At 46.1% G+C, this 27,431-nt stretch overlaps 3 long non-coding RNA genes across 3 annotated transcripts; 1 reads left to right on the forward strand and 2 right to left on the reverse strand.

The window, feature by feature from the left end:
• Positions 1-1,175: 1,175 nt before the first annotated feature.
• LOC135400914 (uncharacterized) lies at positions 1,176-2,415 on the reverse strand. The gene is made up of 3 exons (XR_010424678.1): positions 2,233-2,415; positions 1,668-1,758; positions 1,176-1,245 (listed from the first exon to the last, which is right to left on the reverse strand). It is a non-coding gene; the product is annotated as an uncharacterized LOC135400914 (long non-coding RNA).
• Positions 2,416-2,441: 26 nt separating this feature from the next.
• On the forward strand, positions 2,442-4,276 carry LOC135400917 (uncharacterized). Its single transcript, XR_010424679.1, has 3 exons — positions 2,442-2,756; positions 3,065-3,180; positions 3,747-4,276. It is a non-coding gene; the product is annotated as an uncharacterized LOC135400917 (long non-coding RNA).
• A 20,762-nt stretch (positions 4,277-25,038) lies between these two features.
• LOC135400922 (uncharacterized) lies at positions 25,039-26,131 on the reverse strand. Its single transcript, XR_010424682.1, has 4 exons — positions 26,081-26,131; positions 25,906-25,965; positions 25,738-25,788; positions 25,039-25,198 (listed from the first exon to the last, which is right to left on the reverse strand). It is a non-coding gene; the product is annotated as an uncharacterized LOC135400922 (long non-coding RNA).
• Between the last annotated feature and the right edge of the window lie 1,300 nt (positions 26,132-27,431).

The following is a 27,431-nucleotide window of genomic DNA, read 5'->3' on the forward strand; positions in this document are numbered from 1 at the left end:
TAAGAGAACCGTTAATCCCTTGCAAGCTTGGCTGGAGGACAGAAGTTCTTAAAAATATATTTAACTAGGGCCTATCACCAGGTTGAAATGTCCGAAGAATCGAAGAAATACTTAACTCTCAACACTCATAAAGGGCTATATCAAGTTAATCGCCTTCTTTTCGGAATTGCATCGGCGCCAGGAATATTCCAACGGATCATGGAAAACGTCCTAAAAGGGCTGCTCAAAGTGTTCTGCTACCTAGATGACATACTGGTTACGGGAGCAACTCCGGAAGAACACCTGGCAAATTTGGAGGCCGTACTACAGAGGTTGGAGAACCGTGGTATTCGTGTAAAGCAAGAAAAGTGTTCGTTCTTTAGAGCCAGTCTTGAATATCTCGGGTTTGTGATTAGTGCTTCAGGAATTTACACATCAACTGTAAAAGTAGAGTTTATTGTACAAGCGCCAAGACCTGTCAACAAGCAACAGTTGCGCTCTTTATTGGAACTCATAAATCACTACGGAAAGTTTGTGCCTCACCTTTGTACTATTGCTTTCCCTTTAAACAAACTGTTGTGCAGTGACATGACATGGCGTTGGACTGACGCGTGTGAAGAAGCATTCAACAAAGTCAAGGACATCATCACGTCAGCTCCGGTCTTGGCAGATTACAACCCGGACTTGCCACTTCAACTTGCCAGTTCGATTGTATCTCATTACGGCCGAAGTCTCATTACGGCCGATGTCTCAATACGGCCGAAAGTCTCAATACGGCCGATAATCCTTTAATCCCCAAGTGTCTCATTACGGCCAAAGTCTCAATACGGCCGAAGGCAGTCTCATTACGGCCGAAGATGTCTCATAACGGCCAAATGTCAAAATGTGTATTGTAACCTGCATTGATATGCAATGTCGCAGCCAGGTATGGATATATATTCAGCAGGGTATAAGCCATGCACTGTGCCCTTAGGGCCCTTATCATATTTATATACACATATTGCGAGACAAACGGTATGTTATCATACCACAGCACAATGCAACATATTGTGTAATGTGTACTCCCACAAGCTATTGTAGGCTGTGAAGCAGGCTACTATGTAGAGTTAGCTACTTGTAGAGAGCTAGATGAATATTGGCTTTGTTGTGACGCTTTTGGAGCCATCCGACAGTCATTGGCCATGACAGAGCACCTATCTCAGTCGATGTCAGTTTATTTCCATTCGCCTTACAATGATACAATTCTTGCTTCTGGAATGAGTAAACCTGCAAGAAGCGATGAGCAACCATGAATAGGCTAGAATATTAAAAAAAAAAACAACAAGCATTTGTCTCTACATGGCTCATTTTAATGTGCACAAGCTGCACACGTGTTGATACGTGTCTGCTATTTCATACAAGGTTAACATAAATATTCATTTAGACAAAAGAATGACAAGCCTTAAAAATGTGACTTCCCGGTAAACACAGAGCATGACCATGATATGAATATAGGTTCAGTAGTTCATTCCCTTAATGGAAACATGTGAATATCAAATAGTAATACATTACAATTCATGAAATGATGCATGCATAACTTTCCATTTCTGGTTTCTTTTTTATAAAAGTAGTGCACGAATTAACATTCGTGCACTACTACAAAATTTCTCACTTCACAACAGAACCTTATGATGATCTTAACAGCTCACCTCTTCGCCAGGACTCCCTGGGCAGCAACATCCTATTAGCCATGTTGTTGTTTTTCTTTTCCGGAATCCTTCGTGCAGCCACATACCATGCCTGGAATGGAAAACCAGCTATAAATAACAATGTATTTGAATGACTTCCTCTTGAAGTATTTATTCTAATCAGATATGCTTTGTGCCTACTATGGTGCGCGAAGGCACATAAGTACAACATTTGCAGACGTTCGACGTAAGCAGTTCTTGGAGATCAATTCAAGTACGCCGACTTGCGCTTTTATTTTTGAAGAAATACGACGACAAATTTTAACAAATGAAATATGGCTCACAATGATACGAGTAAATGCTGCTGTACGGTGATGCATTGTCGGTATCTTATCGTCTTCGAATAAATTTGTTGTTCCTAAACGCGCAACCAACTAGAAACGGCGCAAACCTACGAACGGATACCGAGTTACATCTATTACAGGCACTTCAGCTGTTTTGATTAATTTAAATTACTCTTATGAGAATCCAACTATGTGTGGACAGCACACTACTAAGACAGGCAATCTACGAAAGCATTACTCACCAGAATTCCTGCTTGACTTGGTCTTGGTCAACACTGCGCGATATACGTTGGGGCTGTGGCGATTCATTCAACTCGATTTTTACCGGAACAACAGGCGCTGCTCGAAAGACAACGACGGAAAATAGAGAGCCGCTATAAAGTCCGCTAATTTGCACATTACAGCACTACAAAGCGATATATGACCACATCGTAAACAGCAACCACTCGATCACACACACAAGAAACGAGGTACCCAACGTTGCTAGACACCATCCGAACTCCGAAGTGAGAGTAGCAAAACAACAAGATATCAAAACACGAAAGGAAGAGTATTGATCCCCCCTCCTTCTATAGCATGCGAAACGTGATTTGCGCTGAGATGAACATATATGTTCATGACGCGAGTAATTTTCACTTTTCACTGATCCAAAGGAGGTCACGTGGGATTGCTTGAAAATGGCGAAACGAAACTTGTGAATCGTGCATTTGCTCTTCTTGGTAGCTGCCAGAAAATCGAATCAAGCTTATGGGACACTGGATTACAGGTATGTTGGCATCTTTTTCATTCCTGCATATCATTTCACATTACACTATACGTGAATACATGGTGTCATGTCATGGGTGTCATGTCTCACGATGCTGGGGAAGTAATTGCATGGGGAAGTGTGCATGGTTGTAGACTTTTAATTTTTGATCGCGTAATCGAAATATCGGCACCTTTCGCATTGTGGCTTGCATGTGACCAACCAAGTGCTGTTCCCTTACTAGCGCTTCCTACAAACGACAAAACGAAACATGTGGGAATGTATATTTTTGATTACTCATACGTAACAAGAAAATGTATCGTTTTCAGGTTGCTGCCACTACTCCATGTGCCCGCAATTGTCTTGCGTGTATGATTACACTAACGGCGTCGCCAACCACGGCGGAAGTGTTTTGCGTACACGCGTTTCAGCATGAAGCCTGCAGGTAACATCTGATGTTTACCCTTCGGATATTCTGAATTTACATATTGTCGCTTAGAGGAATTCCGAATGCCCAGAGTGACACACACTTTTAACATTGTGACATCAGTGCAGTGGCATAAGCTCTAATGTAGTGCCCCACGAAAATGAACAAGGGGTAGTGGTTTATCCAGAATCCCAAGCACGAGAAGGGTGTTGGAAAAAATTGTTGGAATAGTTACGTCATTACAGCTTAACATATCATTACAGATGTATCTGGAGCTGAAATCGCAAGGGCACCCCCTGTAGGGGGTGCACAGGCAAAAAAGTTAGGGGGGGTCTGGATAAAGCACTGACGAGGGGGACTCCTCCACCCCATGTCAAGCCTCATAAAACACATCCTGAAATAGTTTCCTGGCTATGCAGCTGCATTATTATGACGTAATTGTCATTGTTGTCCATAATTCTTGAATATGTTTTGAATATATGAAAAAAAAAAGTCTGCTTGACAGCATATGTCTTATAGTCATCATCAAACAAGAGCATATGTCATTTTGTTCAGTGGCTTATGTACTTTTTTGTAAATTTCAGGTGGACGTAAATTGTAGAAGGCAGCTAGTGGGGGAGAAGATCATGGTCATAGGTCATGTGACTCCTGGAGCTCCCAGTGGGCTCCCTTGTGGAGTACTTTTCAGAACACACACACATACAGTTTGCTCACAGAACCAACGAGTAGGATGTTGCTTGAATACTGAGAGAAAATGGCGTAACACATACAAATATCGTGTGACACATATGACAATAAAAACATTTTTCACGAGGGATGCATGAAACACTGTCGCAATATTGTGTGCATGAACCATTGTGTGTGACACAAGCCGTGGGGGCACACCGCCTCGGACACATTTTGGGAAGCATAAAACACAGTATATACAGAGCTAGTATGGTGGATGCTTCTTTTTTCTTTTTGGCCGTTATGAGACATCTTCGGCCGTAATGAGACTACCTTCGGCCGTATTGAGACTTTGGCCGTAACGAGACACTTGGGGATTAAAGGATTTTCGGCCGTAATGAGACTTTCGGCCGTAATGAGACTTCGGCCGTAATGAGACTCGGGCCGTAATGAGATGTTACCGCCAGTTCAACTTGCCGCAGACGCTTCTGCGTATGGGGTAGGTGCTGTGCTTTCCCATCAGTATTCCGACGGTACCACCCGACCCATCGCCTATGCCTCACGTACGCTGTCCAAGGCTGAGCAAAATTATTCTCAGTTGGAACGTGAAGCTCTTGCTCTAGTATTCGGCGGCGGTAAATTCCACTGCTACCTTTATGGAAGATCATTCGCCTTGATCACACACCATAAACCCCTGCAAACCATATTTGGACCTAAAACGGGTATTCCTGCATTCGCGGCTGCAACGCTGGGCTGCCATCTTAGCCGCCTACAAGTACGCGCTCGTCTATCGCGAGGCAAGCAAAAATGTGGAAGTAGACTATTTATCTAGAATGCTGTTAGCATATCAAAGCAGTCAAGCTACAGACGCTGAAAGGTTTTACACGTTACGGCTGGATACGATGCCAGTAAGAAGTTCTGATATTGCACGAGAGATGGGCCGCGATCCCACTTTACGTCAAGTGCGAGAAATGGTCAAAAGAGGTTGGCCCGCTGACATGAAAAATTCCGAATTGAAGCCTTATTACAACAGAAAATTGGAATTGACTGTACATCAAAACTGTCTTCTCTACGGAATGAGTGTTGTTGTCCCGAAGAAATTGCAAAGCACAGTTTTGGCAGAGTTGCATGAAGGGCACCCCGATATGGTTAGGACCAAGGAGTTCGCTAGAAGCTATGTATGGTGGCCATCTATTAATGCCGACATTGAACAGCGTGTTAAGTACAGGTACAATCCGCCCCGCTGAAAGCACCATTGAACCCATGGTCGTGGCCCACAGCTCCATGGCACCGTCTGCATGCGGATTTTGCCGGTCCTTTCAAAAGACACATGTTTCTATAGTCGTCATCGATGCCCACTCGAAGTGGCCGGAAGTCTTTATGATGGGCAAGGCAACCGCAAGACTCACCATCGAGAAGCTTCATGAGCTTTTCTCCAGGATTGGGATACCAGAGAGCTTTGTCACGGACAACGGCCCCCAATTCATTTCCCAAGAATTTGAGGACTTTTTAAAGCGCATGGGCATTCGACATGTTACTACAACGCCGTACCATCCAAATAGCAATGGACTTGCTGAACGCTTCGTACAGTCGTCAGTGCTTCGCAAAAGGTAATCACTCAGCGCCTTTGAACATTCTGGTGAACGATTTCTTATTTCGTTATCGAACGACTGCTCATGCAACGACTAATGAAACACCAGCCATGCTGCTTTTCAAGCGTCAATTAAGGACACGTCTTGATCTTCTGAAGCCGTCGATTGAAAGTCGCGTAAGACATACCCAGATTACTCAAACCCCACGACGCACGTCGAACATGCGACGTTTCAAGCAAGGAGATGATGTATTAGCTCAAAATTACCGAAGTGGAAGAAAGTGGATGCCTAGGATAATTACTAGTAACACTGGTCCAGTGTCTTACAGGGCACGAGTTACGCCGACCGAAGACACCGTGTGTGTATGGCGTCGTCACCATGACCAACTTAGGCCGCGGGCAAGCGGGTCCACCGAATTTGAAGGGACAACGAGCGAGGAAGAACGCTCCTGGTTTATTGCAACACCAGACTACTCTGACGTGCCAGACACTGTTATCGGCTCAAGTCCACTTCAATCGTCTGATTCAGCGACAGGACCCGTCGTCGGAGCAGAGGACCCACTCGGACCACGCTCGGAGGGAATTCGAGATCCGGAACTTCAGCGTGAAGTCCAAGAGCGAAGATATCCAGTCCGAGTCATCCCCGAGTATCCCCCTGAGCGCTATCAAGCTCATTAGTTTTCCATATAAGTGTTTGGGAAGTGTCATGTATGCATAGCTCGGCGCAATCATAATCGCAATGCCTTATCAAAGCCTGATGATCGCGATCATGAGTACGATCACGAAGCACTGGCAAGGCTGCCGCGATCATGATCGCGCCGACCCAAGCAGCACAATGTACTGAAAGTCGAGTGCAATAGGGGTGGACGGGTAAGTGGAAGGCCTTGAAGATACTCGTGAAAGAACAGAATATTGATAAGACACATACCGTCCACCCCTATTGCACTCGACTTTCAGTACATTGTGCTACTTGGGGAGCTATGCATGTATGTTTATGTGCATCGTTATCTTTGTTATCAATCGGCACGAGGCAGGCCGCCGGTTCCCTCTCCCTCAGATGTATTTAAAAGTTACCTGGCGTATAATATGCCCTCTTTTTGTCTGTAGTCTCCCATGCTAGGGAGTAGGACGTTCGGGCAGCAATACAGATGGTTGCTGTGCTAACCTTGTGTCGTCGTTAGGGCGTCAACATCACTTTGGGAGTAAAAATTGTGCACTTACTCTCCATCACTGTCACAGCCAAGCTCCGAGCTGAGTTGATATGACGGGTCGTCGCACAGAGCCTCTGACCTATATCAGATGGCAGTGAGACATCAGTACAGCCTCATACAAACTACAAAGATGTATAAAATTAGGCCTCGTTAGTTTTGTGACACAAAAGTCATCATGACGAACAGTGTTCAGTATGACAAGCCCAACCACGCCATGCTTTTTCAGTGTAATGTGAACAGTACTGACAAAATATGCATGATTGCACAGTTAATTACCTGGGTTCCTCGTCAAAACTGACAATATCGGCTCTGTCATCATGCCCTGCTGATGAAACTGACAAGGAAAAAGCTGGAGGCTCCTCAGCAGGTGTTGATGATATAGGGAGAGCTTGGACACAGCGACGTCGAAGTAGCAAAAAGGCGGCACGTATTGAAATATCGAAAGTACGAAAAGCCACTGGCGACTGCTAGACAGGCGACAGGCGTCCGAGGCACGGCGGAACAGACACCGAGACTCTACACCGGTGATGTCGCCAGTGATCGGAGTGCGGCTTTCAATCGGGGGTACTGTCCAAAGTTCAAAATTCAATAAAAAATTCCCTGCGCCGAATCCAAAGGAAAGCTTTCGCATAGTGGCTCCAGGAAACATACGAAATCGTATAACAACGCCCGCAAACTTTGCATGATGGCGCCAGACAGTCCCTGTAAGAGGCCATCGCTTTACTACCATTGAGGCGTTTGACAGGGAGGCTTGTTCAATACAAGGCGACCTCGTGCCAGACCTCGAATACTGGCCCCCTCCTCCCCCGCAGCTAGCGTTGGAACCGCGCCGTGCATGGCCGGGGGGAGGCGCCTCGGTCAAACGCCGGCATGTAACAGGATTGGGTGACAGTCCCCGTAATTCGTACAGTGCGGAGTCATCCCACCGAGCCCTGGATCCCTTCCTTTATGACCAGAGGAAGATCCCTGCAGGAACGAGCCTTGACACACCCGTCCCGCCCTGAAATCGTGCTCAACCAGGCCGTTCAGCTAGCGAAACCCCACAGCTGCGGGAGCGGCATCAATCTGCGCCCCCGCAGCCACGAGCACCCAACGGCTGTTGGAATTGCGGCAGCCCTGACCATTTTCATCGGGAATGCCCGCGACCACGACCAAACCCACGTAACCGTGTATTCACACGAGGGTGTTTTCTGATGGCGCAGCGACTGAAGGAGCGAGAGGGGTAAATGATAAGGCGCTGAGGCTACGCCCTTTTGGAATGCCTACACAGATAGTGTTCCAATGTGCTGTCAGCGCAGATGTTGGGGAAGCCGGGGATAACGTTCGCGCTGCGGCTGAACGTTGCAGCATTAATTTTATGTGCACGGCGCTTGGTACAGAATGGACGAAAGAAAGCGAAAATTGGTGGCTCTTGCTTTTCTCATTGACGATAGTGAATGCTGCCACGAAAAGAAGCGGTTAAAGAAGCTATGGACGAATGAATGGGTACTGAGGAAAGAGTACGGTCTGCAAAATAGCCTTCTACGGGAGCTACGACACGAGGACCCATTTGTCTACCGCAAGGCTTTCAGAATCGATGCGGCCACTTTTAAACACATTCTGCTCCGCATAGCAAAGCGCAGAAGGAGAGTATAGAGGCCAATATGCGGGACAGTATTCTAGCCAGTCTTTGCGTAACCCGTCTGCAACATGTTCTTTCGAATTATGTGCGCTTAAACATGCCTCTAAATGCATAAAACGTTCGTAAATAAGAGTGAGCGGGAAAGAGTGTAGGAGAGAGTACTGCGAAAGCTGTGCGTCGTCGTTTTTTACCGTGACTCCGCAGCAGTCTGACGGTGTTGAGTGTGGTGTAAAGCAGAGACGATTCCCAAGAGAGAGTTCCCAAACTGTGTGGCCGCGATGAATGGGAAACACGTAAGAATAGTGAAACCGCGGAAAACTGGCTCCCTTTATTACAACTGATCGTTCTCGTTGATGCTTGTCAGAATACAATGTATGCACACAGTGGCCCCCGCGAATGCACTGCATGACGTGATGATGACCCCGGGGTGCTACCATGTAGGGTTGTGTAATGACAGCCCTAAAATATTATACCATTACATGGTTAATTTATGGTGATGCTGTGACGCTGTGATGCCAGACAACTATGAATATGCGTGACCCCAGAGTGGCCGGCTTGGGGAATAAATTTTGCCCCCCTTTGTCTTACCCGGCGTGCGGCATACTGCTGACACATTTCTCGTTTTTAAACGAAACTGCTAGTGCCCTGATCCGATACCTTTTGGTTTGGAACGCGAATCCTGCCAACTCGTTATTATTAATTAACAGCAACTGATACAACGACTGCGCCGTGAATATGCGGACCCAAGAAGTGTTTTGATGTACTGCTTGCGACATACTTGTTTGATATCTCCAGCCCCCGTAAAAGCGGGTTACCGAACCACGTTGCTGTGCTACCGTCACCTTCGCCTCACTTCCGTTCCCCTGGTGGCGGCGGGGCTGCGCAGTGCCACCAGACAGGAGAGATGGCGATCCGATAATCGCGCGTCGTCTGCTAGCTCCAAATGCGTCGCCGGGGCAGCGCTTTCCTCGGAATGCGGACTGCGAATGCATGGACGGATGAATGGTCAGTACACCACAGGAATAACATATGGGGAACAATCGAGAAAGTGTTGATAAGCTTATCAACACTTATCAACAACTTCTCGATTGTTCCTAGGGTGTTGTTCCGTCCTCTACGCTTCCCTGCCCAGGCGAATGAGCGCAGTGATTGAGAGTGGCGGGGCACCAACGCGTTACTGAGGCCCAGTGCTCCACAGCGTTTCTTTTCCTCATTTCGGATAAATTTATTATCTCTTTTTTTTTATCCTAGCCAGCAAGCGAGGCTTGCTTGCTTGCGTCACATAACACCAGTAAATAAAATGAGGTAATCCCTCGCTTGTGCCAGTTTCACGGAGCAGCCGTGGTCCCTTGCATTACTGTGACACCTTTCACTAAAAGTCCTGACAAACTGCTCAAATGTGGCCTAATCTTGGTGTACTTATGTTTCAAAAACAATAAACAGGAACAAAAAGAAACAGGTTACAATTTCCATTCCACTCCGCATTTCGAGGAAAGCGCTGCCCCGTCGACGCATTTGGAGCTAGCAGACGACGCGCGGTTATCGGATCGCCATCTCTCCCGTCTGGTGGCGCTGCGCAGCCCCGTCGCCACCAGGGGAACGGAAGTGAGGTGAAGGCGACGGTAGCACAGCAACTTGGTTCGGTAACCCGCTTTTACGGGTGCTGGAGATATCAAACAAGTATGTCGCAAGCAGTACACATCTACCGTTCCTTCGACATCCGGGTGTATCTTTTCCATTTCAAAAGCGATCTTTTCCCACATGGCATGTTTCCTCGGTACATTTCGGTTTTGCTCATCGGCAAGCTTCCACAAGATCGGGTGTTGCTCTACCTCGTGTATTAGATCAAAAATAATAGAGCTTGTAACATTGGCAACAGAGGGTGGCTTTTCTTTTTCGCTCCGTCTTCCTTCTGCGCGTCAGTAGTCAGATTCTGTGCCGCGCGAACAAACTATCCGTGTGGTTCTTTCTGACGGACGGAGCTGCTGAGCGCAGTGATGTTGCACAAGGCTCTTTGATATCTCGCCAAAAATACAATAAAAACGTGCGCCCTTCATAGATTCTGCTGCGCGATAAGCTCCGTCCGCGACCGAATGGTTGGATGATTGCGTGAGTATGTTTATACCTCCTCCTCCTCCTTCAGTCGCTGCGCCGTCAGAAAACACGCTCGTGTGAATACACCGTAAAAAGCATAAAGCGTTCGTAAATAAGACTGAGCGGGAAAGCGCGCAGGAGAGAGCGCTATGATAGTTGTGTGCCTCCGTTTTCAACCGTGACTCCGCAGCAGTCCGACGGTGTTGAGTGTGATGTAAAGCAGAGACGGCTGTGGCGTAAAGTTCGCACCTTTCGAACACAGTAAAAACAGCTTCACCGCATAGCACGCTCTTCGCCAACCATTGCCACGAATGATAGGGCTCACTTCTGATTGGAGGACGGAGTGGAGCGTACACCTTTTTGTGTCCGTGGTGTGTGTGTGTGTGGTAGTTCCTCTGCTGCACGTTTTGCCAAAGCAAGAAAACTTGTCCTCTTTCTTCAGAAGGCAGGTATTGCTCAGCGACTCATCTAACAGTTTGCTTCCCCTGAGGAACTCATGCACCCTCTACGCATCTCCACCGTTTATCCTCCATCCGTCTTACTCGTTTTTTTTTGTTTTTTTTTTTTTTGCTATAGTCGTGACGACGCCCACTTCTGTGTGGAAAACAACGGCGAGCCGATCCTGCCATTACCCCCTTCCCCCCTTTGTGTCAATTCGGATATATGATAAATGACACAAAAACCGTTCTCCCTCCTCTCTCTTCGAATCAGAAGCGCTGACCCTATCGTTCATGGCTATAGTTGGCGCATAGCGTGCTGTGCCGTGAAGTTCAGTTTTTATTTGTGCAGAAATCGGATGGTTCAGGTCCGATCCCCTCCTCTGGTAGCTTCCAATTCCTGCGTTTCATTGGCCTCATTGCTTTAGGCGTTGGACAGGCCATGTTTTTGGTCTCTACTGCCATCGCACACTACTCATTGCAGTAAAACGTTCATCGCATATACCAGTGGCATAGCACAGGTAGAGTTCACCACCATGAACCCGCACCGTCGGTAGTGCAATTAGGACGGGAAAATAACCTCTCTTGGAAATAATCCTTTCCCACCCAAACAACCCTTTGATCTTTTCTTATCTTTTTTTTTGTAGTGGTACGTTACCGTCCCATCCATACATATAAAATTATGGAACAAAACAATTTTTTTGCATATGGCGTTGTGTAAGAAGCTCCCCCAGTGAATAATTACGTAATAATGCCATGGCAAAGCGAGACGCTATATACGTAAGTTCGTCACTATGTCGCATTTTTAACACCAGCTTTATCCAGGAATAAAACACGTTACCTTGAGGAGCTGTGGCAGTTTCCAACCTGTGTGGCCGCGATAGATGGGAAACACGAAAAATAGTGAGACCGAGGAAAACTTGCTCCCTTTATTGCAACTGTTCGTCCTCGTTGATGCTTCTCAGAAAACAATGTATGCACACAGTGGCCTCCCGCAAAAGCACTCCATGACGTGATGGTGATCCCGCGGTGCTTAGCACCTGTAAGCTTGTGTAATGACAGCCTAAAATGTTATAGCATTACATTGTTAATTTATGATGCCAGACAACTATGAATATGCGCGACCTCCGCCGTGGCCGGCTCGTGGATTAAGTTTTGAGCCCCTTTGGCTTACCTGACGTGCGATATAGTGCTCACACATTTTCTCGTTTTTAAACGAAACTGCCAATATCCCGCGCCGATAGCCTTTCGTTTGGAACGCGAGCATGCAGCCAACTCGTTATTAATAATTAACACGTTCCCAACTGATACAACGACTGCGTCGTGAATATGGGAACCCAAAAAGCGCTTTGGTGTACAGGTTGGGACAAAAGTTTACGGAACACGCGAGCGAGGTACTTTTTCTTCGGTTTGACACCCTAGCGGCAGCCGGAAGCTTTTTTTTTCTTTTTTGTTTCGTCCTCCCGGAAGGTTCTGCGCGTCAGTCGTCAGATTCTGTGCCCCGCGAACAAACTATCCGCGTGGTTCTTTCTGACGGACGGAGCTGCCGAGCGCAGTGATGTTGCACAAGGCTCTTTCATATCTCGCCAAAAATAAGATAAAAACTTGGGCGCTTCATAGATTCTGCTCTACGATAAGCCAACCCGCGACCGAATGGTTGGATGATTGCGTGATTATTCTGATACCTCCTTCTCCTCCTTCAGTCGCTGCGCGGTCAGAAAAGGCGCTCGTGTGAATACACGGTTAGTTGTAGATCTTCACTCACAAACACCCACGTCCTGCGAACGGGTATTTTACCAAACGAGCGTCAGTTCCTGTTTACGCCCGTGAAATGACCGATCTTAGTAGACGCTCACGCTCCTCAAAGTATTGGCCACCAGCAAACCGGTTCACTGTTCAAAGTTACTTAAAGGGCTCAGCTGTGATGACATTCGAATCATTTCGGAAATCCGAACATTCTACGTGGAAATATCCCACTTTGGACGGAACTTCATAAGAGCTTGAAAAACACGAAAAAATCATCCACTTCCTCGCGTACAAGTTACTTCATATGTGCCCCCAGCGGTTGAAGGAATATATTAGGGGAGAACGAGGTAGTCTCATTTCCATAATTTCACTGCTCCTCTCAGGGCTCTCAAGTCTCGTGATGGGAGTCGCAGGGCGAGCGATATCCAAAGCCATCCGTCATGGCTCATAAAATAGAAATAGGTGAAAATAACACAATAGAAAAACAACATTCGCGCTCGTGGACCGGCCGAGCGATACAAAATCACACGGGGCGGCAAGACCATTGACCTGGTTTCCAGGATCAACTCTGACATTTTCCTGCACCTTAGGCCACTCAATCGGGAGTGGAAATTGTGCTTGTATTTTATCAAGGCTCAGATGAATTCAGATTTATGAAGGCCGATCAAGAGCAGCACACGCATATATAAAGTGGAAATCATGAGTGCATGCGGTACATAAAGAAAATCACCGTGTCTCCCAGCCGATTCCTTGTGCACGAAACCGAGTTGCAGCAGCGCAAGGTTCTCTACACACTGGCGAGAAGTGAACCACGTATTCGTTCGCTACCAGTTGGCAACCTAGATGCATGCCTGGAAGATTTATTTCCAGAGAAGATACCGTCTAAGGTGGTGGTTGCATTCGTGCCCTCCCTCACCTACCAGGGGGCATTCAGTCGCGCCCCGTTCCGATTTGTGAAGTGCGACATTGAATCAGCGACGCTCACTGTGAACGAGACGCAGTGAATCGACACGTTCGACTTGCGAGAGCAACTGTGCGAGAAGCACGTCTCCTACGAGTACGACCACTACGTTGGAAACAAGCCCTTACTCTACTACGACCTGGATCCCGATCAATCCTCCGTCCGCCTGTCACCAATCAGGCGTGGAAACGTTCGTCTGCAACTCAAGTACCGATGAGAGAGTGAGAGTCATGTCCGTGAATAGGAACAGGAGCGTGACACTGAATTAGCGCGCGATGTTCGAGCAAGACATCAAGAGACTTTTAAAATACAACAACTGGACTTCGGCACTCTACCGTGGTGTATGCGCTCGAGACGACCGTCTGCCTGCGCTGGATAGACCGGGAATAATCGGGAATAAACTTATTTACTTTGATTCCTTCGGGTTGCCGCCCATCGAACCCGAGCTGAAAAGTCTCATCGTCGACGAAGATAATGATGTCTGTACTCAGAGCCTGTATTCTCCAATGTGTGGTGTGTATTGTTGTATCGTCACGACGTTGTTGACGAAAGGGAAATCACTGAAGAGCATTGTATCCCTGTTTTTCAATAATCTCGACGCTAATGATCTAAAATCAATAAAGGTGCTAGAAAAATTTTGTTGCTTAAAAAAACCATGGTGTCCTTTATTCTATATAGCTCCCCACAAACTATACTCGTTTAGTGAGGAATACGCGCCATAATCCTTCTATATAGCTCGCTATCATATCATCCTATGTATATAGCTTCCTGAGCCATCTCTACGTCTGAATCAATCAGTTAAGTCTCAATCAATCAATCAATCTTGAATCAATCAATCAAAACAGGAAATACATGTATATTTATTTTACTGATGATTACATATGGGATGATGCACCCAGACTTTTGATGGTTACACAGGTCTCGGTGGGACGCGTCACTTTTTCTTCGCGTGAGTAAAGGTTCTGTTGGCCAATGAGACTCTCTTACCATCCCTGAATCTCTCCTTCCTCTCTAGTTTCAGATCCGCTAATTCACGCATTTCTTCCAAATCTTCATCTGTTAATTGTTTAAAACGACTGGGTAGATACACCTTCACGCATTTATCGTTTTCCATCAGGAGTTCCACGTACACCGCATCTCTTCGTTCTCCACGTTCCACGTTCTCGGGTGGAAGAAATGGAAAAAATTCCATTCCATGGAAAAAATTCAAAACTGGCACCTTCCTATCCTGGGAGAGATCGTGGAAACCGTCAAACCCGCGGGTGGTGCAGAGGCGTTCCAATGTCTGAAGCAGATATTTCAAGACGACTACGAAATTTTGCTTTGTAAAGGTGTATTCCTGTATAGCCACATTAACTCTTTCGCGGTATTCGAAAAATTGGCTCTGCCGGCAAAATCCGCCTCCCGAAAAGATCTCACGGAGGAAAGATATAAACGACGAACACTACCAGCACGCGCTGCAAGTATTTGAACGTTTTGGATGCTCGAATCTGAGGGATTATAATGCATTGCACCACAAAACGGATGCCTCATTAGATGCTGACGTAATGGAGCACTTCCGACACCTGTGCTACGACACACGCAGATTGGAATTGCTTCATTTTGTTTCTCTGGCATCCTATTCGTGGCAATGTGCTCTATATTACACGCATGCAAAATTGGAATTGATAATTGGCGAGGACATATATAGAACCATCAAAACACCTGTCAGAAGCTCTGTCAGGCAAGCAGGCGTCTTTTGCGGGCTACCGACCCTCTGTGCAGTGGCTATGATCCCGATAAAGAGGAGGTGTACCATATCATACACAGATTGCAACAATCTTTACGGATTCAGTATGATAAAGCACCTCCCCATCGCAATTTCGAATGGATTGAGGATTTTAGCTCTGTAGATTTGATGCGTCACCCCAAGGATTCGGACGTAGGGTATGTGTACACGTGCGACTTGGAGTATCCAAAATCTATCCACGCGTTGACGCTGTTCTGTCCTCTCACTCCCGAGGTGGTGATCCTTTCAAAGGAATGCCTGGCGCCATTCCAGTGAGGGCTCTTCGAACAATTAATGTATCAGCTGGTGAACAGCAAGCACAAGGCACGTGCAAGGACAAGGTCGAGTATGTCGTTCAGTATGCACTGCTCGCACTCTATTGTAGATTATGCATGAGGGTGACGAAAATTAATCGAATTCTAAAATTTCGTCACGCACTATTCCTGCGTCCCCACATCGAGGAATATGTTGCCAGACGCGTTGCCGCGCATCTAAAATAATGCGGTCTTCAGAAGAACGTTTTTAAATGAATTTAATATGCGGGATATTGAAGTAGGCTTCGATGAGGAGACGGCAAGTCGCCTCGGGAGTCGGGCAGAATGCGTGAGAAGGGAAATTTTGTCCCCTGATTGGCGTCATGTACAAAATGCGCAAAAGAAAAGTGCGATGCGATTTCCCCCTGCAGATTGGCTTTACGATTTTAGAACTGAGTAAATTAATCATATACTCATTCTACTACGAAGCCCTGCTGAGTAAGCTTACTTGTCCGGTGATTACGTGCTACTTTGACACGGATTCTCTGATCCTCTGCTTAATCTGCAAGGACTACGAAGATCAGTTACGTGCGATCGCCGACGAACATTTGGACTTGTCTTCCTTCGATCAGGATGATCCACTGTACAGTGAGAAGAATCGCAGTAGGCTAGGCACGTTCAAAAGTGAAACCGGTAGCATACCAATAGAGGAAGTAATATCCTTGAAAGCCAAAATGTGCTCCATCATATTAGCTGGGGGAAAATAAATTGCAAGATCTAAAGGGGTCAAAGAGAACATTGTGCGCGAACCCTCCTCCATGATACGTACCACGATACCCTATTCAAGCACACAAGCACATCGCACGAACCGGTGTCAATAGTGCGAAAGAACAACAACAACTTTATTTTCGGCCTTGGGGAGTGGGGAGTTTCATCACAACAGGCGATACTCTACCCCAGTGCTTGGTGGAATGGGGGGAATAAAATAACGAGCCCCTTTACAAGAACGATCGAAGTCCGATGGTGTCCAGAAATGTCACCGTCCCGAAAGAAACAGTGCGAAAGAAACAGTGCATGTACACCATCAGAAATGTGAAAAGAAGTCTGATGGCGTGCAACGACAAACGATACCTCGACACTGACATCGACTCCTACCCATACGGCAGCTGCGAATATGGTAAGCTCGAGTGGATGACGTAGATAGCAGCTTGTACCTGGCATTCTTTCGCCCCTCAGATAATGCAGCGTTACTGGTAGGTTGTGGTGCTTCGTTCGCCTCGCTCATCTCGTACAGGATGGCGCTGGACGCCTGCAACTGTACTGCGAGCATCAAGCTGGAGAAGGATAAGCACAACTATGCACACGAATGCCTTGTTGTTATTTTGGCCACCAGAGGGTGGCATGTGGTACCTATGCGGTCCGGCATTAACCTGGACAGGAATGCTACTGGATCGCTGCGCACTTGCCTTCTATCGCTGGACATGAGCGACAGCTACGAAGATATCCAGTGCACGTGGAAGTGTCAACCAATGGAGGCCGAAATTTTTCTTAGCCGCTGTCCCTGAGACGTCTACATGATACATCACTTCCAAGGAACCACACCCAGCAGCAAAGCAATCAATCTCTTCAAGACTGCAATGGTTTTCCTCAAACATGTGCTCAATAAATGTTGAAGTGTATTTTTCGTGTCTGTCTGATCGCGTAGAGCCATCTGAGATAGAGCCGCATAGAGATGTCTACATGATCCGACACTTCCGAGGAACCACGACCAGCATCAAGAAAATGAATCTCTCCCAGAAGTGTATTTTTCGTGTCTCTCTGATCGCGTAGAGCCATCTGAGATAGAGCCACAGTGGAGACAATTGAGTTAGAACCATCTGAAGCCACTGCCAAGCGACCCATGCGCCATCTGGCAGGGTCTACGTCTGGCGAAGCGCTATGTTCAGTAGGGTTAGAATGGAGTTGGCCAATTAGCGGGCTTGGAATCAGGAGCAGAGCTATGCCAGCCGATGAATGAACAGTAGGCTTAGAATGGGGAGGGGGCTGGGTTCGACCAATCAGAGGACTTAGAAGGGCTGGAAAATGTGGAGAGGAGGAGCAATCAGGATCAGTAGGCTTAGAATGGACCAATCAACGTCAAGCCAGGGCAGAGTCGGCTAGTTAGCATAAGGAGCGGAGCTATGCTCACCAATCGGCGATCAGCAGGCTTAGCATGCACCAATCAATGTGCAGTGGGCGGAGCCAAGCCAACTAATTAGCATAAAGGGGCGAAGCTACAGTCAACCAATCAGCGATCAGTAGGTTTGGAGCAGACCAATCAGCATTTGGGGTCAGCTAAGCCGCGTCGAGATCATAAAGGGTCGGAGCTATGCAGTGTCCAATCAGATGGCTTAGAATTGGATTGTGTTGGATTAGAACTTGATTTTGGTCACAATTGTATTAGAATTGGCTTCTGCTTGATTACAGAAAAGGCTTGGCTATGGGACTTCTATTCATACTACTCATGTGTCCTTCAGGGAATACAAACATTTTACCTCTATTAGTGCGGGCTGGTGACAGTCACAGTAAAAAACGCCATTCGTGCTGCATCCTAGGTAGGGGTAGCGAGGGTTGATCATCAGCGCACAATCATCTATTCTTCCGTTCACGTGGGCTTTTTCACTTTTTCCTCATTCTCGATGCCATATGCAATGTAGCAACGCCGTCCCCTTGACCTATTTTGACACACATACGTCTGTGAAAATGGACGCAGTTAAACTTCACTTCCTATGCAGGAAACATGCTGCACGCTTCCTCTGCTCTCGTGTTCGTTGTTCAATATCTGCAGCATCGGCCTCTGGCATACCTTGATCATGTCAATTTTGGTTGGCGTCTTCATTGAGCTCAAAGGCTGTGTGTATGATATGTAAAACTCGCTGCTGGAGGGAGTTGGGGGACTTATTGGTCTTACTGGGTGCTCATCCACATCAATGATAGTGAACAGACGTGTGTCAGGTGCCACCTGTGTGTGTTAATCAATGTGAGACGTTCGTCTCAGCGATGGGGTTTCTTATCATTCGTAGTTTTCTCAGGAAGGCATTGAATCTCTCTTCGGGGAATTCCTCCGTTCTTTCTTCTATGGTAACGTGCATCCTTCCTGCTGATCACCATCGTGGAAGCCTGCAGTCGAGTTTTTGTGCAGGCTGAGGCGGAGCTCTAGGTGTGTACAGATGCGATCAATGTAAAAGAAGTATCTCGTATTAATAAGAATACCTGTTTCAGGCGTGGTCCTAGCCATTGACACGGGGTTGGTGCAGGCTCCTCTGTTCCTCTGTGTAGCCTCGACGGTGAAGCAAACTGCAGCGCAGTGGCTGCATACTTCACCCAAGCTGCCCACATGCAATGTAAATACTGTAAGGCACTCTTCTATGTTGAAGCAGAGTGACATACCCAGTCATACACGTACAACATGCATCCAGGATTGTTCCATCACGTTGCATTGCTACCCAGCAGGTGTAGACAATTCGTGTGCGTTGTGATGGACTAATAATCCCTTTTAGTACTACACCCCTATTTCTTTCAGCCACTGTAATGCTGTCTACTTTACCTGTTGATCAGACTCCATTTAGCACAGCAATTCATACACAAAAATGTGCTAGCACGCGTATGCTTGCACTAGGTACCACTGTGAACGCAGTGTTACGTAGTGGTACCTCCAATGATTTGTACGCTTCCATTATTTCTTCATCGTGGCCACGTTTATTAATGTACTACTCGACGATCTGGTCACACTTTATACACAGTCACAGGTCTGTGCGGTTGGCATAGTACGGGGTTTTGTACTGCACGCCTTGTGGAAAACTAAAATAAAAAGAGGAAAGACAGGTGTATTAGCTCCTTGTAGAAAACTAAAGGTACCTGCAATTATAAAGAACATCGCATTCTAACAAAACTTGTGCAGTTCAGTGGCAGAAAACGGGTAAAAACCATTGAGCTGCAAGTACATATATTTCACTAAACTCACTCTGTACGTCACTTTTCCCGTTGTCGGTCGGGCCACGTGCACCCGTCAGCAGCTCTGGTGCTGATGGGTTGTGCTTTTGTTTCTGATGTGTAATGCTCTTTGTTGTTTGCATATTTATTTTAGAGGACCAAGTGCCATACGTCGTCCTCATTGCGTACATATTCGTGGCTGCATTGTAACGTGTAGTGTGCTGTAGCCACCAAAGGTTGCAACACGAATTTTGGAGAATTGGGAATTTGGTAATTGGTGCCGAAATCAACTTCAGTGCACACTCTTAGAAAAAAAGGTAGAATTTTCTACCCACGCGGATAGAACGACAGTATTTGTACGGACCGGGTTGAACTTGAGCGCCCGTTCTCTCTGGGTGCAAGCGGGAGCCTCCCTTTCCCCAGTCCTATCTCCACTTATTAAGCAAGACCGCAATTGGCATAGGAAGGTACAATTATGGTGGGCTAGAAAGACTGGTGTGCTTATACTGCCGTATTCAATAGATGGAATGCACGATGCCCCTGTTTTGAAGCCAAGCGCCCGAACTCCGGCGCTATGCGCTCGCTGCGAACCAAACGCGTAGTCCAACGCGTAGTGTGTGGCGGTGTATGTATACTTGACTATTTTTATAGTGACTATATTTGGATCAGTACTACGTTGGCTTGCGTACTGACCGCTTACTAGAATTCGTGGTTCTTTGTAACCCAACCACGTGACATTTGTTACCGTCACGTCTGCCTAGCCGACGATCTCTGCAAGCAAAAGATATCGGGATGTTGCGAAGCACGTGGCCGCATGTCTTATCTTTGTGGCGTGTCGATAGACGGGGCGAAAAACAAAGAGCAATTACTGCTTCCGAGAGCTCGCCTTCTTGATTGTTTCTTTCTCTTCACTCTGTTTTCAACCTAGTTTCTCGAGTTGCTGTGTACAGGAAGCTGCCCAATGTACTAAAAGTCGAGTGCAATAGGGGTGGACGGTACATATCTTATAAGTTTTCTTTAGTTTCACGAGTCTGTTCAAGGCCTTCCACCTACCCGTCCATCCCTATTGCACTCGACTTTCACTATACTGTGCTGCTTGGGTGGGAACATTTTGTCACGGAACATAGGCCGATGGTAGATTGTTCGACTAAATTGTCACGTAGCTAAACTATGGCGCATTCTACACAGTGTACCTCGCCGCACATGTTATTTATTAGGTAATTCTTTTGCTCCATATACAGGGTGTTCAAAATTACGCTTTCACTAGCACTTTATAAATAGGCGAACAAAAGAAAACTGGTGCTATTTTTTCTGTTCCTTGAGTAAGAAACAGGTGCTACATAATTAACAGCACCTGTTTCTTACACAAGTAGCGTAAAGTTATCATCCGGTTTCCTGTCATCGCTGTGTTTGCGTAGCGCTCGTGAAAGCTTAATTTTCAACACCCTGTATAGCTATAAAGGAACACGGTACCGGCGACAAAACACGAAATTTTATACTCGCGTTGTAGAGGCATTCGCGTGTACAGGACATTACCGTGTACAGGACCCTTAAGAGTCTTCCCTCTGCCTGTAGCATCGCAGTAGTATTATCTATGCGCGCACGATTTTACAGTTGATCAGTAGAACAACGGAGTTATATATAAAAAAAGAAGAAAAGTGTCTCATTTGTATTATTAACTGAAAATGCTTGAATTTATGCGATGCGATATAAAGGTTCCTAGAACATTATGTTACGTTCATTTTATCCACCGTTCGAGCGGCTTAAGAGTGATCGTAACATGACATTATACAACGACAACAAATACACTGATGATGATGAACGGGGAAATACGCCATCTGGGTTGTGGCTCACTACCGACGATCCACAATGCCGACAGCATAGATTATACGGTTCCGATCTGAAAAGCCTAATATATGGGTGCGCCCTATGACTTGCTAAGTGTATGCTTGGTATCACAGAGCGGCCCTTCAATGCAATCGCCCATACACGAGAGCGTGCCAGTAGGCGCCATCTTGTCGTGTTCACACGTGATTATAAACATGGCGGCGCCCACGAACCGCGACCTGGGTCGATGTAAACATTGTAACGCCGTTCGTTTGTTTTTGTCCGTTTCATTTTATAAGATCATCCAGCCTTGGTTATTACTGTCGCATTGTAGTAGAAAAGTAGGTCTCCAAGTGTAATACAATTAGAAGACAGTGGGATGTCTGAAAAACGAAATAATGCTGTAGGAGAGCTTGTTACTTGTGCCACTTTACTTGTTGGGTAAAACTGTAATTCCTCCATTCACCTCACATTATTTATAAGGCACAATCACTGATAATACATTTGAAGAATTACCGTAGTACCTGAAATGCAGCCTGCGCGCATTGTTTCACGCTAGGTCTGCTGATTTCTGTCACCTCATACTGTGCCTGTAAAGCTGATTTCTCAACAGACTGCTTTGTTTTGCTTGCAAAAGCCGGGCTGAGTATACAACCAAAGGAAGGAGGCAGTGTGACTTCTGCATTTTTGCAACTGACAAAACGTTCTAAGCAATAAATTGCATTCTCACTGTGCTCGAAAATTTTTACCTCCAAATCACCCCGAAAGCAACAAAGCTTGTAGCAGTTTTCAGCATCAGGCACCGAAATCTCACTTTCATGCGCACACACAATCATTCCTCAAGCAGCCTGCCAGCGTTTGTTCCAGTCTATCAGCTGCAGTACTTGCGTTTCTCCTGTAATTATAGCTGTAGGGCTGCTCTCTCCTGTCGTGCTAAGAAATCCTTTTTGCTGACACTGCTTCAGGACTGGGGCAACGTCTGGGTATAGTATTGGAATATGAATGCAGATGACAGTATTATGGCCCAATTAGTACACATTTATCATTGGGAACAACAACTTATTAGGGCAAATATAATAACAAATCACAGTGGCATGTACTTTGGCTCCTAAGGCAACTATTGTCCTTTGAACTGGGTAAGCTTAGTGTACATTTGCCGGCATCTAATCTTGTGCAACTCTTCTGTACGTAGCCTGCAAGCGTGATGAATGCGTATGCTTAAGTATTTGTGAGCAATAGATCGTATTAGATGAAAGTAGTGATTTTCAAGTGACGTCTGTTCGAGTCTGATGTGGTCATTACGTATGGAGCTGAACACACCCCTGTCCATCATAGACTCCAGCACTTGTAAGATTAACCTTTGCAGAAGTGTTGCCGATGATATGCCCTCCTGGAAAAGAGCTGCACGCAGCAGCTTCTCAGATTTCCTGCAAATGGTGATCACATCATCAGATGGATAGGGAAGTCTGTGAAAGTAATCCTTTTGTTGTATTAGTGAATGGTAGAGGGAAGGTGTACGGACTGTCAGGTGGGAGATGCAGATGTCACATTTCAGATACTCGCATAGGTAGCACACTATACGTCCTGCAATGTACACTATCACTCTTTCACCAAAAGTTGATGGCTCTGTTGGGTCTGAGAAGTAGTTATGCTCACGTAGATCCTCCTGTAGAGTCACTTCTTCTGCAGGTATGCTTCTTCCTCTTGATGTCCAGTTAATTATGTCTTCCGATAGGGGCTTTCTAGCGCTGCTGACGTGCAGTATGGAGACATTTTCGAGTGGTAAACAATTTCCTTTTTGAGAGGCTTCCACTTCGGTGTTAATGATCAATCTTTTGTATGCTGCTGCAAACTGCCTTGCAGTAGGATTATTGTTGTATCCTCCGTGCGAACGTACTAAACCAAAGAACAGTTCCAGATGATCTTGACTGACGCGATGTGTTGGGAAGTATGTCACAAGGTTCTTAGAGTGGAGAATGTCATAGAGCTCGATGGCACTCTTGCAGCATGTGATGAAACCAAGAAACCCAGTTTTCCGGTTAGTCTGCACAAGAAGTGGCCCAGAGTTGCTCCTCCGTAGACTGCAAATGTATGTTGTGGCTATTTGAAACATTGTGCGTGCCCTTTCGATGTTTTCCGGACAGAGCGGCCTCTTCCATGACTTCTGGTGCATATTGACGGAGTTCAACACATCGAACACATTATTGATAACTCTCAGGAACCTCCCAGTTGCCTCCGAGTCCTCAAACCCTGATACACCTAGATCACGACACTCATGTATGGCATCTGCAATGCTCATGCTTAAAAGCTCTGCAGCAAGATTGACTTTCATGGGCTGCCGCTGCCACTGAACATGCGCCCTCCTTAGTTTATTTGCGGCATGGAGCCCCTCTTTCTGTTGAAGTGAGTGGAGTGCCTCTATGTAGTCCCATGATATTTCCTTGCCATCTTCATCAATGAAGGACTTGAAGTGAGAAAATGCATTTCGTATTAACTTCAGCATGTGGCAAGCGTCAAGAAATACGCTTATGGGCTCGGCTGTGTCAGGATGGGGAAAGCTGGTCCTTAGATTTTCAAACTGCAGCGAGCATCCTAAGTTATGCAACATTGACAAGTTTGCTGCAGCACCGTCGCAGGTAACAGATACAACCTTCACTCCAACATTGTGCACAAGAGAGAAGCCTTGAAGGACAAGGTTACTTCTTTGCTCGCCAGTTATTCCATCTACAAGGAAGTATCCTATCGGCAGCTTCCACTGCTCATGTAACGAAACAAGTAGGATGACAAATGCCTCCTTTGCTACAGCACAAGAATCCTCCGAGGTTGGCCCAACGGTTGCGAAGCCATAAGTCCTTTTCCCATCCCACTCGACATGCCTCCTAATCGCCATCTCATCAACCATAAGACTGCATACAGTTGACAGTGCTTTCTGGTTGTTGTCCGTAACACGCATCTGCAGGGCTAACAGCGCTTCTTTTGAGTACCCTGGCTCACCTTCGACTGACTGGTACCACTTCCGTATCGTACGTGGGTGGGGTAGACACGTGTCAAAGACCTGCCTTACATAGTTATATGCACGTGGCGAATAGAAATGTAAGGTAAGTGCAAACGCTCGTAACTCTGGGCTGTACTTATGAGGCAAGCTTGTCCCCTCACTTTTTGCTGACTGCCTCATCAGCAAGTCCTTGTTTGCACCGGCAATGTTTTCGAGGCAGCTTGCGTGTTCTTGAAGTAAAATGTTCTGAGATGTGAGATGGGATATCACATGCTGTAGCTTTGCAACTTTCTGCTTGATGCGTCTTTGTGCCTGCTGCAAGGCCTTGATTCGTTTTTTGCTGAGGGTATGCAGGTTGCCTATACGTTGCAGTCATGCACAGGTTGTGCTTCTGGTCAGATACATGTAGGAGCTGCTTGCTCAGAGTTCCTTTACAACACAGCATGATTGCCTGTCTGGTACAGGACCTACTCATATGGTGGCTATTCGAAGAAAGTATGAAGGTCTACAGTTACGGTCCTAACATTATGTTTACTAAAATTTAAAAAAAAACATCTGATGCGGCAGTTAGCCTGCCTATAGTGAGCTGCCAGCTCTCAGCGTATCACTCGTACATATAAACAGACCTTGGATGTCTCGAATTTAACTGTTTACTATGAGCACTCTTGACGTATTTACCTAGCACTGAATGGAAGCAATCGCACCCTTATATCTTTGTGAATTAGGACCTAGTATCACGAGACACAGTAGCACAACACTGCTCCTTTTTTGACACACTGTGCATATACTCACTAGAGGAGAGATCCACATTGCAGTGGTCACAGTAGATGACAAAAAGTCAGCCATGCAGATCACAGAAGTTTCTCCACGCCATTGCGCTTGATCAAATCCATCTTTATTGATTCAAACAGTACAATTCATTGTGACAAGTATTGGGGTTAGTAATAATCAGCAGCATGCATACCAAGCTGGGAATTCCCTCCATGATATAGAGCACTCTCTGAGCTTTGTAACTATAACTATTAGGCTACAAGTGTTGCCAGCATCGCTGCAGCAGAGACAGATCAGTTTTGTAAGAAAGACTGTCCCTCTTAGTTCACTCAGACTACCCTCATACCCATTGCTAACACCAATAAGTGCTGGCAACAGATAATTTGAGAAATGTTTCCTCGGGCCAGTAACTATACAACAGGCTGCAACTAACGGCACTGCACTGTACTGAAATGTAGACGTGAAAGGGGCAATAATATGTTTAAACTGTATGCTCAAGTCTAATTGGTTTTCCCTTATGCACCTGGACTGTATGAAATAAGGTATTTGAAAGCCTGCTCCTGGAACATATACTTGAATGGTGCAGTCAGCACCTACAGTGGAATCTTAACGTATTAGTTATGAACATGCAATTCTTTTCCACGTCGAGTATAATTCTTACCAAAGGTTCACATCTGCTGGTGCTTGGAGTTGAGCCACTGGGGGTTGTGTCCTGGAAAGACGTGGAAATAGCAGTACAAATGTAATACACAGGATGTTCAGTATGATCATAACCCCTGTGCGTTAGTTATGTACATCCTAGTCTTTCCACTGAGAGCACAATCCTTACCATGGGGTCAGGCCTGCTAGTGTTCGGAGTCAAGCTTGTGAACAGACAAACGGAAGAGCCCTGAAAAGAAATTAAATTAAGTACACAACCGCGGTGTAAAGAGGAAGGCTACATTTGATTTGCAGTGGAGAGAGAATGAGAGAAGCCCCTAGTGTCAATACTTCCGAAGGCTTACCGTGCGCGACTGTTCAAATCGCCCTGGTGTGTCGGAACTGATACTGCTGGAAGCCTTCGCTGGTGTGGGGCTGGACTGGAAGGAGAGTGCACGCAAGAACCATTATCATTAAAACACTGTTTCATTCAGGGCCCCTTGATAATCAGAACAAAACGAAAACTTCCAAATAAAGATTCAAAAGTCCTGCAGGACTTGTAGATGGAGTTTGGTGCTGTATCGTGGAAAGCATGGCCGGATCCAGGATTATTCGCGGCTGGGATCCAGTATGGACAAATGCCAGGCGCATGCTGGGATTGGTCCATTGAACACCATGTTAAAGCCAAGATATGGGGGGGTAGCGGACAACCTCGGTTTACACCGTGCGGGAGTAGTCTTCGAAGCAGTGACCCAGTGTGCGAAATTTTAATGGAAAATGCGATTGATGGGCATTAAAGTGAACAGTGTTTTTTTCATGCGTAGGGCAGTTTAAATCTGTACAAGATCTGTTTGGGGTACCTGTGAGGAAGTGGGTTTTATGTGGTTTTATGGTCGTTGGAAATGCTTTTCAAATATAGTTGCCCGAACTAAATCCTACTGTGTTCTCATGATTTTTGCTCTTCTGTGTGATCGTCATGCCATAGATATATTGCAGGGTGCTGGTATACAGGGTGCATCATTAAGAACTGATCAGAGTGCATCACAGTGAGACTGATAAACAGAAACCGGAGGCTACCTTTGTGGTACTTGGGTTACAAACAGGTGTCACATCAAAAGTAGCACCTGGTTGTAACTCATGTGCAACATAGATACTCTCTGGTTTAGGATTATTGCTCTCTTCATGAAGAGCTCTGATCAGTTTTTAATGTCGCACATTATATACATGTGACATGCAAGCCAGGCACCGAATGTGTAAGTGCATGACAGGCACAATGCATCTGTGGTTCATTTGTTTGTGCTGCTGAGGCTTCACATTGAAGTTGTGGTAGGTGGCTTAGTAGTGAAGCCTGAGCTGTTGATTCCCTACACACGATTATGAGTAAGAGCATAACACCTTGGGTCTAACTTCTGTAGCCTGAAAAACCGAACCATGACACACTTGGAGAAGAGAAAGGGAGGCCAGTGTTTGGGCAACCACTGCCACAGAGCAAGTGGCTCAATTCTGAGTAAGACCTAATGGTCAACTGGGGATGACAATGAATAGGAAGCTTGCTAACCAACTCAAGGACTAGCATGCGATACAGTTCATCTTTCACTCCACTAAGTGTAAGCAAGACTGAGAAATTGATGTATCGTACAAAACAAATAAAAACATGAAGGCAGCACAAACCCATAAAGATTTACTCGTGAAACAAACTGTGCGGTTAATGCTAAA

This window comes from Ornithodoros turicata, chromosome 1 (assembly GCF_037126465.1).
Source record: "Ornithodoros turicata isolate Travis chromosome 1, ASM3712646v1, whole genome shotgun sequence".
Lineage (NCBI taxonomy): Eukaryota > Metazoa > Arthropoda > Arachnida > Ixodida > Argasidae > Ornithodoros > Ornithodoros turicata.